Source organism: Balaenoptera acutorostrata, chromosome 1, assembly GCF_949987535.1.
Source record: "Balaenoptera acutorostrata chromosome 1, mBalAcu1.1, whole genome shotgun sequence".
Classification (NCBI taxonomy): Eukaryota; Metazoa; Chordata; class Mammalia; order Artiodactyla; family Balaenopteridae; genus Balaenoptera; species Balaenoptera acutorostrata.
In genome coordinates, this window is record NC_080064.1 from 148,507,664 (window position 1) to 148,526,800 (window position 19,137).

Sequence of the window (19,137 nt, forward strand, 5' to 3'; positions counted from 1 at the left end):
TTCTATTAATAAATAAACATGTTCGGGCTTCCCTGGTGGCGCAGTGGTTGAGAGTCTGCCTGCTAATGCAGGGGACACGGGTTCGAGCCCTGGTCTGGGAAGATCCCACATGCCGCGGAGCGGCTGGGCCCGTGAGCCACAATTACTGAGCATGCGCGTCTGGAGCCTGTGCTCCGCAACGGGAGAGGCCGCGGTAGTGAGAGGCCCGCGCACCGTGATGAAGAGTGGCCCCCGCTTGCCACAACTGGAGAAAGCCCTAGCACAGAAACGAAGACCCAACATAGCAATCAATCAATCAATCAATTAATCAATAAATAAATAAATAAATAAATAAACATGTTCTTGAGCATTGGTCTAGCACTTTGGAAGAATTTTTTAATAATTTTTAAGTGAATTTTCTGCTTTACTCTAACCTAATGTACATGGAATGCAAACAGGACATCACTGTTTTACAGCTATGAAAACAATCAGAGAGTTACCCTGAAAGAAATTGACGTTGTTAGAAGAGAACCAGGTAAATCCTCTGGATCCAAGCAACATTCATCTAGAACAGAGAGCCAGAGAGACCAGGGCTGAGTCTTCACTCCATTTCTCACTGTGTGATCTTGCATAGCTCATTTAAACTCTCTGAACCTAAACTATATTGTCTGTAAAGCAAAAATCATAATATGTATCTTTGACAGTAATTGTAAGTATTTGCAATAAGTCACTAACCTGGTAAATTCAAAATAAAATAGTAACTATTACAACTACTACTACTATAACCACTACCACCACCACTACTACAATGCTGCTGCTACTACTATTACTGTTACTATTACTACTACTACCAACACTACTACTACTACTACTACTACTACTACTACTACTACTACTACTAATCCTACTTCTCCTTCTATTTATTGGCAGTTTCAGATACTTTGGTTAAAATGTATACCAAAGGACTTTTAATGTTGATGATAATCATAAGCATATTTCTGGACACACTTATTCATGACAAAGACTTGCAATTTGGCTTCTTTCTTTCTTTTTATTGAAGTATAGTTGATATATATTTTCTTTTTCATATTCTTTTCCATTATAGACTATTACAAGATATTGAATATAGTTCCTTGTGTGATACAGTAGGACCTTGTTGTTTATCTATTTTATGTATAGCAGTTTGTATCTACTAATTCCAAACTCCTAATCTCCCCTCTTCCTTCCCCCCCCCCACCCCGCTATACCCTTTGGTAACCATAAGTTTGTTTTCTATGTCTGTGAGTCTGTTTATATTTTGTAAATAAGTTCATTTGTGTCATATTTTAGATTCCACACGTAAGTGATATCACACAGTATTTATCTTTCTCTGTCTGACTTACTTCACTTAGTATGATAATCTGTTGGTTCATCCATGTTGCTGCAAATGGCATTATTTCATTCTTTTTTATGGCTGAGTAATATTCCATTCTATAAATATATCACATCTTCTTTACCCATTCATCTGTTGAGGACATTTAGGTTGCTTCCATGTCTTGGCTATTGTAAGTAGTACTGCAATGAACATTGAGGTGCATGTATCTGTTCAAATTAGAGTTTTCTCCAGATATATGCCCAGGAGTGGGATTGCTGGATCATATGGTAACTCTATTTTCAGTTTTTTCCCTGAAAATAGAAATAAAAAAAAAATTTTTTTTTTTTTTACACTTAAAAAGAAACAAACCCTTGTGTCGAGGGCTGACTTTAAATAGATCACAGCTAGGGAGCTTCCCTGCTACATACGAAACCCTGACCCAGAAGTAAGTCATCTACGAATGGTTTAGCACAAGGTTCCCCAAGAACATGTAATGCATGACGGGTAAGGAGGTGGCCGCCTTCCCGGCCGCGCCCCTCAGTTTTTTAAGGATGCTCCATACTGTTTTCCATAGTGGCTGCACCAATTTACATTCCCATCAACTGTGTATGAGGACTTCCTTTTCTCCATACCCTCTTCAGCATTTATTGATTGTAGGCTTTTTAATGATGGCCATTCTGACTGGTGTGAGGTGATACCTCATTGTAGTTTTGATTTGTATTTCTCTGATAATTAGCGATGTCAAGAATCTTTCCTTGAGGACACGGGGAGTGGGAAGGGTAAGCTGGGACGAAGTGAGAGAGTGGCATGGACATATATACACTACCAAATGTAAAATAGATAGCTAGTGGGAAGCAACCGCATAGCATAGGGAGATCAGCTCGGTGCTTTGTGACCACCTAGAGGGGTGGGATAAGGAGGGTGGGAGGGAGACACAAGAGGGAGGGGATATAGGGATATATGTACACGTATAGCTGATTCACTTTGTTATAAAGCAGCAACTAACACACCATTGTAAAGTAATTATACTCCAATAAAGATGTTTAAAAAAAGAGAGAGAGAGAAAAAAAAGAATTTCATGAGCCTATTGGCCATTTGTATGTCTTCTTTGGAGAAATGTCTATTTAGGTCTTCTACTCATTTTTTGATTGGGTTTTTTTTTGGTTGTTGTTGAGTTGTATGAGCTGTTTATATATTTTGGAAATTAAGCCCTTGTAGGTTGCATCATTTGCAAATATTGTTTCCTAGTCTGTAGGTTGTCTTTACATTTTGTTTATGGTTTCCTTTGCTGTGCAAAAGCTTATAAGTGTGATTAGGTCTCATTTGTTTATTTTTGCTTTTATTTCTATTGCCTTGGGAAATGACCTAAGAAAATATTGCTATGATTTATTTCAGAGAATGTTTTGCCTATGTTCTCTTCTAGGAGTTTTACGGTCTCCTGTCTTATATTTAAGTCTTTAAGCAATTTGGCTTCTTTCTAATTGATGTGATAAACTGTGGGTAAAAAGCTAAAATAACTTATTTTTGCAGCTAAAACCATTTTAAAAGCAATAGGTGAATTGTATTTGTACTTTCCCATTCCCCACAATTATACCCTAATGACGTATAATACAATATGAAGCATGGGTCTTTATTCGTTTAAATGAGGCTCTGGTTCAAATACTTCAAGTAAGAGAGCACTGAAAAACCAGTGCTATTTCTTATTATCTTTTAGTATTTATAGGTCACTGTTTGGAGTTAGTGCTGGTTGCCTAGTAAACAACATCGCCCTTTAATGTAAATACATAAAATATGACTAATAAACTGACTAGGTTCTAGCGAAAACTTAGGTAATAGTTTGAACTAGTGAAAAATTTTCCTTCCTAAGCTTCATAACAGTTCTTATTCAAGCAATGAGTATTTCATTTATTGTCCCTCCTGTTTGGAAGGTTTGCCTCTATACCTAGTTAACTTCTATTTCTCTTTCGGATCTCAACTCAGACGTCACTGTTTTGGGGAAAGCTTTCCTGACCCTCTCTAGGCTATGACAAGTCCCTTGTTAGTCTTTCTCATAGTACTGCTAGCGCTGAGTGTCTTTCCTAAGACACTCCGTAACTGTTTATTCGTATGATTACTTGATTGATACCTGTCCCACCAGAACGAAGGCTCCATCAGGGTAGAGATCACTTTTCTTGGCAAATAGTACATGATAAATAATATTTATTAAATATATAAATGGCATTTGACCTTTAGACTAAAGCCAGATAACTCTAATAAAAACTCCAGCATTATTATTTTCCCTCCAGAAAGATCTTTTTATTTATGGCAGTTATTTATTTTTAAAATGTGTCCCATTACCTGAGGGTACATGGGACCAATCCTTGGCAAGCAGAAATATAGGACTTCTCTGTTGGCTGGGAATTGCACTTTGAATTCAGAATCAATCAATAATTTTTGGTATTATTACCAAAAATATAATATTAAGTGAAAATAATTGGGTTGAAAAACTTCATATCCTATAAAATTTCAGTTTTGTCAAATATACATCACAATGATTAAGAAAGACTGGAAAGTAATGGTATTGTGGTGATTATTATTTTCTTCTTTGTACCTTTCTGTAATTGCCAAATTCACTAAAATTAGCATCTAATGCACTTTTAATCAGATATAAAACAATAAATATTACCCTCTAGTTCAGAAAGCCTTCCTTAGTTCATCTCAAAACAATAAAAATGAATTAACTTCTTAAACCTTCTTACCTCTTTACCCCATAACCACTTCCATCTAGATTGTTCTTTATTCATGATCTATAAAATTAATCATTTCAAAAGGTAAACCCTTAATTTTCCAAATGATATCCTTTAAAATAATAGCTATACTTAACTTCATAACAAAGATCCACTCATGTCTTCAGCAATGACCTAGAATATAGAAGACAAATGTTAGATTTCGTGATTGGAAAAAAATCTTTCACAAAATAATTCATAATCTCGTAATCTAAGTGTTAATTTTTTTTTTAACTTTGGGTTTATTTATTTATTTATTTATTTAATTTATGGCTGTGTTGGGTCTTCATTTCTGTGCGAGGGCTTTCTCTAGTTGCAGCAAGTGGGGGCCACTCTTCATTGCAGTGCGCGGGCCTCTCATTATCGCGGCCTCTCTTCTTGCGGAGCACAGGCTCCAGACGCGCAGGCTCAGTAATTGTGGCTCACGGACCTAGTTGTTCTGCGGCATGTGGGATCTTCCCAGACCAGGGCTCGAACCCGTGTCCTCTGCATTGGCAGGCAGATTCTCAACCACTGTGCTACCAGGGAAGCCCTCTAAGTGTTAATTGATGTCTTGAAGTACTCATGATTTTGTTTTATGATGTTATTCACTGAGTCTAACCAAGAAACTTCAATGGTTTGCCACTGCATTTACAATAAAATACAAACTCCTTGCAGTAACCTGTGCTCTACATTCATCATCAGACTCATTTCACACCAGTCACCTTGCTCCTGATGCTGCAGTTACCCTGGAATCTCTTCTTTTCCTAGAATAAATTCAAACTCTTGCTTCTTGAGGTCTTAGCGTTTGCTGTTTTTTTGTAAATGAAACCCTTTCACCCAGGCTTTTTCAAGTGGCTGGAGCTGTGTCTTAATTCAAACGTCACATCTCAGAGATATGGTATGCTACTATATTATCCTATTTGTCTCTTTTTTAGGTCTTATCACAGTTTAGTCATCTTGCCTAAATTTGTTACTTGTTTCCTTGTTTAAGTGCTTGGTCTTCCTAATAGAAAGTGAGCTGTGTGAGAAAAAGGGACTTGTCCCTCTTGTTCACCTCCATTTCCACAGTGCCAAGAATATTGACTGATAGAGAGTAATTGACTCGTAGAGACCTAACAAATATTTGTTTGTTTGAATGTAAAAATAAATGGAAATTGCTTTCCCATCCATTCTCCTACTCTCCGACCCCCAGATTATAAAGAACATGAATATAAAAAGTTGCTAGATTCAGACGCAGATGAAGTTTAAATCATTTCTGAAGTTTAGCCAAATTTTCACTTTCAAAAAGAATACAGCTTAATTAAAGTTCTCATAAAATAAATACAAGAGACAGATAAAATCTAACCATTTCAGTGTATTTCTAAATGCATTAGGAAGGAAGTCATAGGATTCCACAGGAATCCTCATACTTACTTTGAAATACTTTTTGCAATTAATTCTATATTTCTTATTCTAGAGCCATATGTATAGACTACAGAAAAAAATTGTCTTTTTTTCTTTATTGATTACAAATATATTTGTATTTAGAAAGACTTCCTTGCCTCCTACCCATGGGTTTCTCTGTTTTACAGTATTTGCATGGGCATGATTTACACCTATGCTGATAATTTACTTGTGTCTTCTGTTTGGATATATCCTTCATTTATTTGTTCATGGGATTTTTCCATCACAATGGAAGCATTTGGGATTTTCCGAATTTCAAATATTTCCCTTTAAATTTCTCATAATTACATAATTACATTGTGGGATGGCCCCATGACCCTTTTTTAAATGACACATTAGAAAACTCCTGGCAGGGCGTGTTTTCAGGGTCACTAAGATCCTTCTCTGTGTTCGGTGACTCACAAGTAACATTTTAGACCCAAACACCAGTAAAGCAAAAACTACTCAGCCTAACTATAAAATTGTCTTGCAGCTGTAGCTGCCTTGGAAAAATTCCATCTTCCTCCTTTTGCAAAATACATTAATTCTTAGTTTCCTATGACACTATAGGCTTTGTGTCAACACGCTTTACAATATGATGACTTAATATATGTTGAAATACAATGTATGCCTAACTCTTTAACAGACGTCACCTTCCAGGGTAACTAATTTTTTAAAAAAGTTTTTACAAATAAAGCTTTATGGGGAGGGTGAAGAGTTGGTAAGTCCAATCAAAATTAGGAGTTTAATGAGAAATTCAGAACTTAGTGGATGATTCTGTTGCCCCTGACTTTCCCTGTAAAAATAATTTATGCCATAGTTTTTTCTATATCTTAGAAGAATTACATGTAATAATGATTAAATAAACTTCCAAAGTTTGAACAATAAAGTCTTTGTCCAAAACAAAAGTAAACTTAACAATCTTACAAACAATATACCTAGATACATTTTTAACCCTTAAGCCTGAAAACTGTCTTAATATTCTTTTGCTAAATTGCACCAAATTTCTCCAAAGTCCTAGTTTCTTTATAATAAAACAAGGATAATAAATTATCCAGAACTTTATTTGACGTAGGATTTGTAGAGTCTGACAAAGGGTTGATTAAAGGTGATAACAATGACCTTGCCCCTGAGTGAACACACTCAGCTTCTCTTAGCTTCCCCGGCTTGCTCTAGACTCTTGGAAATTGTCTAAGGAAACCAAGCCCTTACCCATCCTGAGTTTGGAGAATATCCAAGGAGTTAAGAGCATAAAAGGGCTTGCAGCTCAACTGAAATAATCATAATGATAACATAAAATGGTAGCTAGAAAAACAATAATTTCAAAAATCATTAAAAAGGAATAAGTTTAGAATGTGAACAATTTCCTGGAGTTTATAGAGAATTATTTTTCCAGAGTCCTTAGAACATAAATATGTATTGTGACTGTCCAGGAGAGGGCTGTAGTACACTGATTTTTCAAAACGTAATTGATGATGGAACAATTTTGCCCTGGGACATTTGATTGGATTAGTGTTTCAAAGAAGTCCCTTTAGTAAATTCTGCTCTGCTGTCAATTTTTGCTTATTCAGGTACTGATTGGCCAACTTTTAAGATATCCTATCTCTTTTACCATCATCTATTTTATATTGCTAATCATGACAACAAGTCATTTCAACTAAATCATAGGTGAAGAGATAAAACCTAAAGCAGTTTATTTTGCTAATTACTTGTAGCTCTAGCTTTTGATTTGTTTGATTTTCTTTTGGTTTTGGCCACGGTTGTCAGATTTTAGGTAGCCACCTGACCCAAGTTGGGTCAAAAAGAATATGGTATTAGACTGTCAGAAAAAGAGAAAACAGTTCCTCACTAAATGACTAAACTTCAACCTTAGGCTCTGTTGGCGGTTTTGTTTTCTGTCACATGTGCTTGGAAACAAGAAAAGTAAAGGGGGAAAACAGGGAGGAAAGGTGAGAAAGAGAGAGAGAGAAGAAGGGGGGGGAGGAGGGAGGAGCGGAGAAGAGAAGGAGACCAGTGAACTTTCACAGAGATAAGCAAAGATGAAAGTTGAGAGAGACCCTGACTGAGGTAAATTCCCATTTCAGTTGTGCTTGAGTCAGCCATAGCCTGTCCCTATGTTCAGTAAGAAAACTGATTCCGGGCTTCCCTGGTGGTGCAGTGGCTGAGAATCTGACTGCCAATGCAGGGGACACGGGTTCGAGCCCTGGTCTGGGAAGATCCCACATGCCACGGAGCAACTAGGCCTGTGAGCCACAGCTACTGAGCCTGCGCGTCTGGAGTCGGTGCTCCGCAACAAGAGAGGCCGCGGCAGTGAGAGGCCCGCGCACCGCGATGAAGAGTGGCCCCCACTTGCCACAACTAGAGAAAGCCCTCGCACAGAAACGAAGACCCAACACAGCCATAAATAAATAAATAAATAAATAAATAGAAAACTGATTCCTTATAATAGTCCCCTTTTTGCTTAATCAGTCAGAGTCAGTTTCAGTTACTTATCACCAAAAGAATTGTCATTACTTCATCTAAGCATAAACAATTCAATTATTGAGTATTACAACTAATTTATGCCAATCTAACTTATTACAATCATGATATCCATAGAAAATTTAGATTTTATTTTTTAAACTGGCACTTAATATTTAAATACAGATCCTTTTAATAAGCACAGTTTATAGAAAACCCTAAATAAGCTATTATTTTGAGAAAACCAATATCTTTAATCAATTAACAAAAATATTGAGTATATACTTTTATTTTAAAATTTCATCTTCAGTTTAGTCTGCTTTTGCCATTTTGTTTTTATCCTTTCCCAGGAGCGTGCCAGACAATAAGAACAAGATGCTGTTACATTCTAGATAAAGATAATGAAATAATGTGGAGGCCTGATTTGCTGCAAAAAGTAGTGTAAATCTCTGACAGCATGGAATTTGTGAAGCACATTGGCAGAGACTATAAAATGGAATTTGAATAGAAAGTTGAGTAAGGATATGTAATAGAAAAAAGGGAGAAGGCATTCCAGGATAGTTACCACCATGAAGAAAGGTGAATAGTGTATTCAGGAAATGGTGGATGGACTCTTTTGACTAGAATGTAAGAAACTTGAATGATATGAAGGTGGAAATACTGGTTGGAAACACTGTAAACGATCATGAGCAATGGAAGTTAGTGAAGATTTTTAACCAATAGAGGGACCCAAGTTGATATGTGTTTAGAAAGACAATTTTAGGGTTACTCTGAAGGATGTCTGTGAATGGGAGATGCTGGACAAAAAGTATTATTATTGATTATTTAAGACATGATGAGTGACGAAACTAAGCCTACAACAATGGAATTCACAAGAAGGATTGTATTTCAGAGGCACTTTGGGGGTATGATCACCGTTGTGTAATAACTGATGAGAGTCTGATGTTGGGAGCAAAAGAAAGAAAAGTTGAAGCTGTCTGAGGTCTTTAAACAGGGAAGTACATGGATGGCAATATTAACGGAAACAAAATACAGAACTGAATGAATAAGGAAACAGAAGCTGGGTTTGAACATGTAAGACAGAAGCTTTGGAACAACCCAGTTTTACATGTACAATAAGCAGTTAGAGATATAGTAATAAATGTCCTTCTTGTTATATATATGATCAGGACTAGAACTAGAGACATGGAAATCATTACTCTCATCTGAGGAACAAAATAGAAAGAAAACCAGGAGAGAAAGGCTTTGGCAAAGACAAGGGAAAACAAAGTTTCAATGAGACGGTGCCAAGTATACAACACCGAGGTCAAACAAGATGAAAACTGAAAAGACCCAGTGAATCAGACAATAAGGGGCTCTTCAGTATGGTCTGCAAGAGTGTAATCAGAAGGTAGACATCCTATACTGGCATTTGGGCATCCTGTAGGGAATTTTCCCTTTTCTGCGAAGCAAAAAATATCTTTGTTAGTGGAACCTTTCTTCTGGGTTCCCGATAGGTTTCAGACATATTTGGGTTGTCTGTAAGATTGGGTTGGAAAAACCCAAAAGAGTCTATTTGCATAAGTGACTGAGGGACCACCAGGAACAGAACTCATTCTAAGAGAATGTGAGTCAGTCCCAAGTCCAAGGATCAGTGTCATAATGGAAGGGTAATTCTGAGTAAAGCTGAGGATGTGCTGCTGAGCTTGCCCCTTTATTTTCCCTTGTCCCCAGACACTTGTGCCAGAGCCCCAAAAGAGGAGATGATAAAAATCAACGTTTCTAAGAACTTGAGGGGACAAGGAAACACTTCCTTGTATCCTTCTGTTCCTATGCAACAGAGTGTAGCAAAGCCGTGGAATAAGGGACATTTCTCAACTTGTGGTTGCTTTTGGAGCACATTGAGTTATGGACCAGACACAATACCTGGAAAAGAAGCAGGAGAGGATGTCGCACTCAGAGATGACACAACAGAAACCAAGGACTAGAGGAGGGAAAAGTCTTGTGTGTGTGCTAATTGTGAAGCACAAATATGATGAACTCAGGTGCTTCCAAGCATAAATTGGGAGAAAATAGAGCCCCTCCACTTGTGGCTGAGAGACAGAGGCAGAGACGTGCTATTTCATTACTATTTTTATGGCCTTTTATCTTCTTTTAATCTGGAGAAATGTTCCATTTGCTCTATTTAAAAAATCTAGGTATATAATTATCTTCACAGAATCAAGTTAAATAAAAAAAGAGAATCATGCCATTTCTCCTTCACCCAAATCAAGAGAGACTCATGATAGACAATTGATGTATTCTCTAGAAGTTCTAAAGAAATTACACTCTGGTTTAAAAAAAAAATACTTTCTCATTGATGTACTTTATTTCAGTGTTGTACAGCTGGAAGTTTTATCTTCTCATTTAGGAAGTTCTTCAGTCTTTAGTGTTAAATCACGTTGTCCATTGGGCATCTCTGTGGATAATGTTCACTTCATGTTATTATGAAGTTCTTATGCATCAGTAACTTGACAAGAGCGTTACATGTATTTTCTTACTAATTCCTTCAACAACTCTGAAAAGAGAGCATTATTACCTCCATGTTAGAGATTGAGGATTAAAAAGTGAAACCTTATAACTAATAAGAACCTGCTGTATAAAATAAAATACAATTCAAAAAAAAAAAAAAAAAAGTGAAACCTTACCCAGGGCCATGCAGTTAATAAATAGTAGAGCAGGAATTTAACCCAAGTTTGTATAACCATTGCTATACTATAGTCAGACAAGTCATTAATAGTGTCTCAGGTATATCAGAATGTCAGTATTGCTACATTTTTCTTTTCCACTGTTTTGAGATATGATACTTGATCATTCTGATTTGTTGGAAGTATCAAATTCTCCACATCATTCAAGGATACTACTTGGGGGACACTTCCACCATTAAAATCTAACTGTGTCCCTTTCACTCTGCCCTGTTTATTCATAGTCTGAAAGTCAGCCTGTAATAACTGCTTCTAAGAATTATTCACTGGGAGCTTTTTCTGAAAAATTCCTGAACTATGAATATCATTATAAGTTTTCTCATTTCCTCTCATGTTGCTTTTCAACAAGGTAGAGATGACATTATAATAATCAGTAATTGCCGGGTTTTGGATAAAACTCATGGCTATCATACCGACACCACACACATGATACATTAAAATAATAGAACACATTTTTATTTCTGTAAAAAGAGAATTTTACTCTTCATAATATTCTATCACATCCCATTTTATGTGGATCTAGCAAAGGTCAAAGGTTTCAAAATAGCAAATTGTTAAACTTGATAGTAAAAACTACCCTTATTTACATGACTCAGTTGAGAAAATGTCTAGTATTACACCATACCTTGAAGGTAAATAAACTTGGGCTGGGTTAGACCAAGGGGAGGAGATAAATTCCAGAGTGAAGCAAGTAAATAGAGAAAGAAAGAATGACATGAGAAAGATTATCATCAGATTAGAAAATAATCTCTTTCCTTGCTTTCCAAGGAGGAAGGAGAATAGAGAATAAAACGAGTGTATGAACAGCTGCAAAGAGTAATAACAAAGTAAGGCATGTAGGTAGTATCTCAGAAGTCATATTGCCTTAATTTCGCACCAAATAGGAAAGGAAATCAAGAAATAAGGAAATAGAGGTATTTGGGGGGGAATCATGGTTTTATACCCCAACTTTATTGATAAAGATAATTTAATCTCACCAATTTCCTTATTTTTTTTTTTTAATGCTACTGGATTTCCTAGCGTTAGTTACAGAATTTCCTGACTACTCTGAATATAATGAAAGCTATGTGTTCTTAGCAGTTTTTAGATATGGCGAATATTTATTGGTTTGTGGCTGCCCAATATCTTGTTCTACTTCTAACGAGGGATTTGCTTTTAGGGAATTAACATTTTCGCCCTTGGATATAATCTGATTGGACAGTCATCAGCTTTGCCCTCCCTAACCAAAGGTCGAGCACCTTTTGAACATTGAACAGCTGTTTGTTGAGACTTCACTCTGTCTGGGCTGCGTTCTAGGTGTCCAGATTTTTAGATTTTTAGCCTTAATTATGGTTAGGCATTTCACACAAATTCTGCCAATTAGATGCTCTTACCTTGGAATTTGATCTTGAACAAGGTGACCAAGTATTGAACTTTATTCATTCTGTTAATGATGCTTTAATGCTCTAACCCAGAAAGTTTGTATATTTCCTACATTTTAGACCTCAAAGATTTGCTTTGGTTCCTGAGTTTTCCTTAGTCTTTCTTTAGGTTTTGTGACCTCCCACTGGCCTTCCAGTATTTTCCTACTGCTTAGTTTTAAAAACCTGCTAGGGACTTTCCTGGTGGTCCAGTGGCTAGGCCTCCGCACTCCCAATTCAGGGGGCCCGGGTTTGATCCCTGGTCGGGGAACTAGATCCCACAAGCCACAACTAAGAGTTCACATGTCACAGCTAAAGATTCCGCATACTGCAACTAAAGATTCTGCATGCCCCACGAAGATCCTGCACACAGCAACAAAGGTCCTGCATGTTGAAAATAAGACCCGGCGTGGCCAAATAAATAGATAAATAAATATTAAAAAGAAGAAAAACCCATTAATCAAGCATGGGACTTTTACCTTCTTCCTTATTATTACCCAGAGTCTTGTATCCTCACTGTCCCTTCAGAGATGGTTTCTGACCTTAGCAACAAAGAACTTCAGCTGATACATACAGTAGACTTTCCAAATGTCATCAAAGGGAAGCTATCTATTTACTTATTCAACAAAAATATAATGAGTACTTACTATGTACTAGAGACTATTGACAGATATTTGGATGACGAACAAGCAAAACTTGGCTCTTCAAAGAGCGTATAGTATTCCGTATCATGGTAGCTAAGTAGTGTATTAACACTCTGGGAAGCATTAGAAACCAGGAATGTCAAAAAAGAATGATTGAGGAGTGGCAGAGAGGAAGCAAGACTCTAGGGGTATAATAAGAAAAGAGGATAAAGGTTGTATAGCTAATTAGCAGGGTTTTTTTTTTTAAATAAAAGGAATTATGTATGTAGATTCTAACAAAAAATATGTATTTATATATCTAATTATTTCCCAGCTATGCTCCAGCCTTGTTTCTGATATCAATTCCTTAATTCAGGTTCTCATTACTAAATACCTTATTTATTAGCTTCCTCTAGTCCAGTGATAGCATTAATCTAGAACCACCCTTCTCTCCACTACTCCTACTCAACTTCCACACCATATTGCTTTCATCATTTTCTTTCTACTTTTTCTACTTTGCAAACTGTAATCAGTCCCTTGCCCAAGATTTTTCAACACTGTAATTCTTCATTGCTTTTCTTTTTTTTTTTTTAACATCTTTATTGGAGTATAATTACTTTACAATGGTGTGTTAGTTTCTGCTTTATAACAAATTGAATCAGCTATACATATACATATATCCCCATATCTCCTCCCTCTTGCATCTCCCTCCCACCCTCCCTATCCCACCCCTATAGGTGGTCACAAAGCAGCGAGCTGATCTCCCTGTGCTATGTGGCTGCTTCCCACTAGCTATCTATTTTACATTTGGTAGTATATATAAGTACATGCCACTCTCTCACTTCGTCCCAGCTGACACTTCTCCCTCCCCATGTCCTTAAGTTCATTCTCTACATCTGCGTTTTTATTCCTTTCCTGCCCCTAGGTCCTTCATAACAATTTTTTTTTTTTAGATTCCATATATATGTGTTAGAATATGGTATTTCTTTTTCTCTTTCTGACTTACTTCACTCTGTATGACAGACTCTAGGTCCATCTAGGTCCAGACTCTATAGTTTATCCACAAATAACTCAATTTTATTTCTTTTTATGGCTGAGTAATATTCCACTGTATATATGTGCCACATATTCTTTATCCTTTCATCTGTCAATGGACACTTAGGTTGCTTCCATGTCCTGGCTATTGTAAATACAACTACAATGAACATTGTGCTGCATGACTTTTTTTTGAATTATGGTTTTGAATTATGGTTTTCTCAGGGTATATGCCCGGTAGTGGGATTGCTGGCTCGTATGGTAGTTCTATTTTTAGTTTTTTAAGGAACCTCCATACTGTTCTCCATAGTGGCTGTATCAATTTACATTCCCACCAACAGTGCAAGAGGGTTCCCTTTTCTCCACACCGTCTCTAGCATTTATTGTTTGTAGTTTTTTTGATGATGGCCATACTGACTGGTGGGAGGTGATACCTCATTGTACTTTTGATTTGCATTTCTCTAATGATTAGTGATGTTGAGCATTCTTTCATGTGTCTGTTGACAATCTGTATATCTTCTTTGGAGAAACATCTATTTAGGTCTTCTGCCCATTTTTGGATTGGGTTGTTTGTTTTTATGATATTGAGCTGCATGAGCTGCTTGTAAGTTTTGGAGATTAATCCTTTGTCAGTTGCTTCATTTGCAAATATTTTTTAGATCTTCTGCCCATTTTTGGATTGAGTTGTTTGTTTTATTAATGTTGAGCTGCATGAGCTGTTCATATATTTTGAAGATAAATCCTTCGTCCGTTGATTCATTTGCAAATATTTTCTCCCATTCTGGGTTGTCTTTTTGTCTTGTTTGTAGTATCTTTTGCTGTGCAAAAGCTTTGAAGTTTCATTAGGTCCCATTTGTTTATTTTTGTTTTTATTTCCATTACTCTAGGAGGTGGATCAAAAAAGATCTTGCTGTGATTTATGTCAAAGAGTGTTCTTCCTATGTTTTCCTCTAAGAGTTTTAGAGTGTCCGATTATACATTTAGCTCTCCAATCCATTTTGAGTTTATTTTTGTGCATGGTGTTAGGGAGTGTTCTAATTTCATTCTTTTACATGTAGCTGTCCAGTTTTCCCAGCACCACTTATTGAAAAGACTGTCTTTTCTCCATTGGATAGTCTTGCCTCCTTTGTCATAAATTAGTTCACCATATGTGCATGGGTTTATCTCTGGGTTTTCTATGCTGTTCCATTGATCTATGTTTCTGTTTTTGTGCCAGTACTGTATTGTCTTGATTACTGTGGCTTTTTAGTATAATCTGAAGTCAGGGAGTCTGATTCCTCCAGCTCCATTTTTTTCCCTCAAGACTGCTTTGGCTATTCGGGGTCTTTTGTGTCCCCATACAAATTTTAAGATTTTTTTGTTCTAGTTTTGTGAAAAATGCCATTGGTAGTTTGATAGGGATTGCACTGAATCTGTAGATTGCTTTGGGTAGTAGAGTCATTTTCACAATGTTGATTCTTCCAATCCAAGAACATGGTATATCTCTCCATCTATTGGTATCATCTTTAATTTCTTTCATCAGTGTCTTATAGTTTTCTGCATACAGGTCTTCTGTCTCCTTAGGTAGGTTTATTCCTAGGTATTTTATTCTTGTTGTTACAATGGTAAATGGGAGTGTTTCATTAATTTCTCTTTCAGATTTTTCATCATTAGTGTATAGGAATGCAAGAGATTCCTGTGCATTAATGTTGTATCCTGCTACTTTACCAAATTCATTGACTAGCCTAGTAGATTTCTGGTAGCAATTTTAGGACTCTCTATGTATATTACCATGTCATCTGCAAACAGTGACAACTTTACTTCTTCTTTTCCGATTTGGATTCCTTTTATTTCTTTTTCTTCTTCTGTTGAATAATAGTGGTGAGAGTGGGAAACCTTGTCTTGTTCCTGATCTTAGTGGAAATGTTTTCAGTTTTTCACCATTGAGGATGAAGTTGTGGGTTTGTCATACATGGCCTTTATTATGTTGAGGTAAGTTCCCTCTATGCCTACTTCCTGGAGGGTTTTTATCATAAATGGGTGTTGAATTTTGTTGAAACCTTTTTCTGCATCTATCGAGATGCTCATATGGTTTTTATCCTTCAATTTGTTAATATGGTTTATCACATTGATTGATTTGCGTATGTTGAAGAATCCTTGCATTCCTGCAATAAACCCCACTTGATCACGGTGTATGATCCTTTTAATGTGCTGTTGGATTCTGTTTGCTAGTATCTTGTTGAGAATTTTTTCATCTATGTTCATCAGTGATATTGGCCTGTAGCTTTCTTTCTTTGTGACATCTTTGTCTGGTTTTTGTATCAGGGTGATGGTGGCCTCGTAGAATGAGTTTGGGTGTGTTTCTCCCTCTGCTATATTTTGGAAGAGTTTGAGACGCATAGGTGTTCGCTGTTCTCAAATTGTTTGATGGAATTCGCCTGTGAAGCCATCTGGTCCTGGGCTTTTGTTTGTTGGAAGATTTTTAATCACACTCTCAATTTCAGTGCTTGTGATTGGTCTGTTTATATTTTCTATTTCTTCCTTGTTCAGTCTTGGAACATTGTGCTTCTCTAGGAATTTGTCCATTTCTTCCAGGTTGTCCATTTATTGGCATATAGTTGCTTGTAGTAATCTCTCATGATCCTCTGTATTGGTGCAGTGTCAGTTGTTACTTCTCCTTTTTCATTTCTAGTTCTATTGATTTGAATCTTCTCCCTTTTTTCTTGATGAGTCTGGCTAATGGTTTATCAATTTTGTTTATCTTCTCAAAGAACTAGCTTTTAGTTTTATTGATCTTTGCTCTAGTTTCCTTCATTTCTTTTTCATTTATTTCTGTTCTGATCTTTATGATTTCTTTCCTTCTGCTAACTTTGGGCTTTTTTTGTTCTTCCTTCTCTAATTGCTTATGTGTAAGGTTAGGTTGTTTATTTGAGATGTTTCTTGTTTCTTAAGGTAGGATTGTATTGCTATAAACTTCCCTCTTAGAACTGCTTTTGCTGCATCCCATAGGTTTTGGGTCATCGTGTTTTCATTGTCATTTGTTTCTAGGTATTTTTTTTTATTTCCTCTTTGATTTCTTCAGTGATATCTTGGATATTTAGTAGTGTATTGTTTAGCCTCCATGTTTTTGTATTTTTTACAGGTTTTTTCCTGTAACTGATATCTAGTCTCATAGCGTTGTGGTCAGAAAAGATACTTGATAAGATTTAAATTTTCTCAAATTTACCAAGGCTTGATTTGTGACCCAGATATGATCCTGGAGAATGTTCCGTGAGCACTTCAGAAGAAAGTGTATTCTATTGTTTTTGAATGGAATGTCCTATAAATATCAATTAAGTCCATCTTGTTTAATGTATCATTTAAAGCTTGTGTTTCCTTATTTATTTTCATTTTGGATGAACTGTCCATTGGTGAAAGTGGGGTGGTAAAGTCTCCTACTATGGTTGTGTTACTGTTGATTTCCCTTTTTATGGCTGTTAGTATTTGCCTTATGTATTGAGGTGCTCATATGTTGGGTGCATAAATATTTACAATTGTTATATCTTCTTTTTGGATTGATCCCTTGATCATTATGTAGTGTCCTTCTTTGTCTCTTGTAATAGTCTTTATTTTAAAGTCTATTTTATCTGATATGAGTATTGTTAGTCCAGCTTTCTTTTGATTTCCATTTGCATGGAATATCTTTTTCCATCCCCTCACTTTCAGTCTGTATGTGTCCCTAGGTCTGAAGTGGGTCTCTTGTAGACAGCATATATATGTCTTGTTTTTGTATCCATTCAGCCAGTCTATGTCTTTTGGTTGGAGTATTTAATCCATTTACAATTAAGGTTATTATCGATATGTATGTTCCTATTATCATTTTCTTAATTGTTTTGGTTTTTTTTTTTTTTTGTAGGTCTTTTCCTTCTCTTGTGTTTCCTGCCTATAGAAGTTCCTTTAGCATTTGTTGTAAAGCTGGTTTGATGGTGCTGAATTCTCTTAGTTTTTGCTTGTCTGTAAAGGTTTTAATTTCTCCGCCAAGTCTGAAGGAGATCCTTGCTGGGTACAGTAATCTTGGTTGTAGGTTTTCCCTTTCATCAGTTTAAATATGTCTTGCCACTCCCTTCTGCCTTGCCGAGTTTCTGCTGAAAAATCAGCTGTTAACCTTATGGGGATTCCCTTGTATGTTATTTGTTGTTTTTCCCTTGCTGCTTTTAATATTTTTTCTTTGTGTTTAATTTTTGATAGCTTGATTAATGTGTGTCTTGGCGTTTCTCCTTGGATTTATTCTGTATGGGACTCTCTGCACTTCCTGGACTTGATTCACTATTTCCTTTCCCATATTAGGGAAGTTTTCAACTATAATCTCTTCAAATATTTTCTCAGTTCCTTTCTTTTTCTCTTCTTCTTCTGGGACCCTTATAATTCGAATGCTGGTGCATTTAATATTGTTCCAGAAGTCTTTGAGACTGTCCTCAATTCTTTTCATCCTGTTTTCTTTATTCTTCTCTGTAGTAGTTATTTCCACTATTTTATCTTCCAGGTCACTTATCTGTTCTTCTGCCTCAGTTACTCTGCTATTGAGTTCTTCTAGAGAATTTTTAACTTCATTTATTGTGTTTTTTATCATTGTTTGTTTGCTGTTTAGTTCTTCTAGGTCCTTGTTAAACATTTCTTGTATTTCCTCTATTCTATTTCTAAGACTTTGGATCATCTTTACTATCATTAATCTGAATTCTTTTTCAGGTAGACTGCCTATTTCCTCTTCATTTGTTAGGTATGGTGGGTTTTTACCTTGCTCCTACATCTGCTGTGTGTTTCTTTGTCTTCATTTTGCTTAACTTACTGTGTTTGTGGTCTCCTTTTCACAGGTTGCATATTCTTAGTTCCTGTTGTTTTTGGTGTCTGCCCCCAGTGGCTAACGTTGGTTCAGTGGGTTGTGTAGGCTTCCTGGTGGAGGGAACTAGTGCCTGTGTTCTGGTGTATGAGGCTGGATCTTTTCTTTCTGGTGGGCAGGACCGCGTCCAGTGGTGTGCTTTGGGGTGTCTGTGACCTTATTATGATTTTAGGCAGCCTCTCTACTAATGAGTGGGGTTGTGTTCCTGTCTTGCTAGTTGTTTGGCATAGGGTGTCCAGCACTGTAGCTTGCTGGTCATTGAGTGGAGCTGGGTCTTGGCGTTGAGATGGAGATCTCTGGTAGATTTTTGCCATTTGATATTACATGGAGCTGGGAGGTCTCTTGTAGACCAATGTCCTGAACTCGGCTCTCCCACCTCAGAGGCACAGGCCTGACACCCAACCAGAGCACCAAGACCCTGTCAGCCACACGGCTCAGAATAAAAGGGAGAAAAAAAGAAAGAATGAAAGAAAAAAATGAAATAAAATAAAATAAAGTTATTAAAATAAAAATTAATAATTATTAAAAGTAAAAAGAAT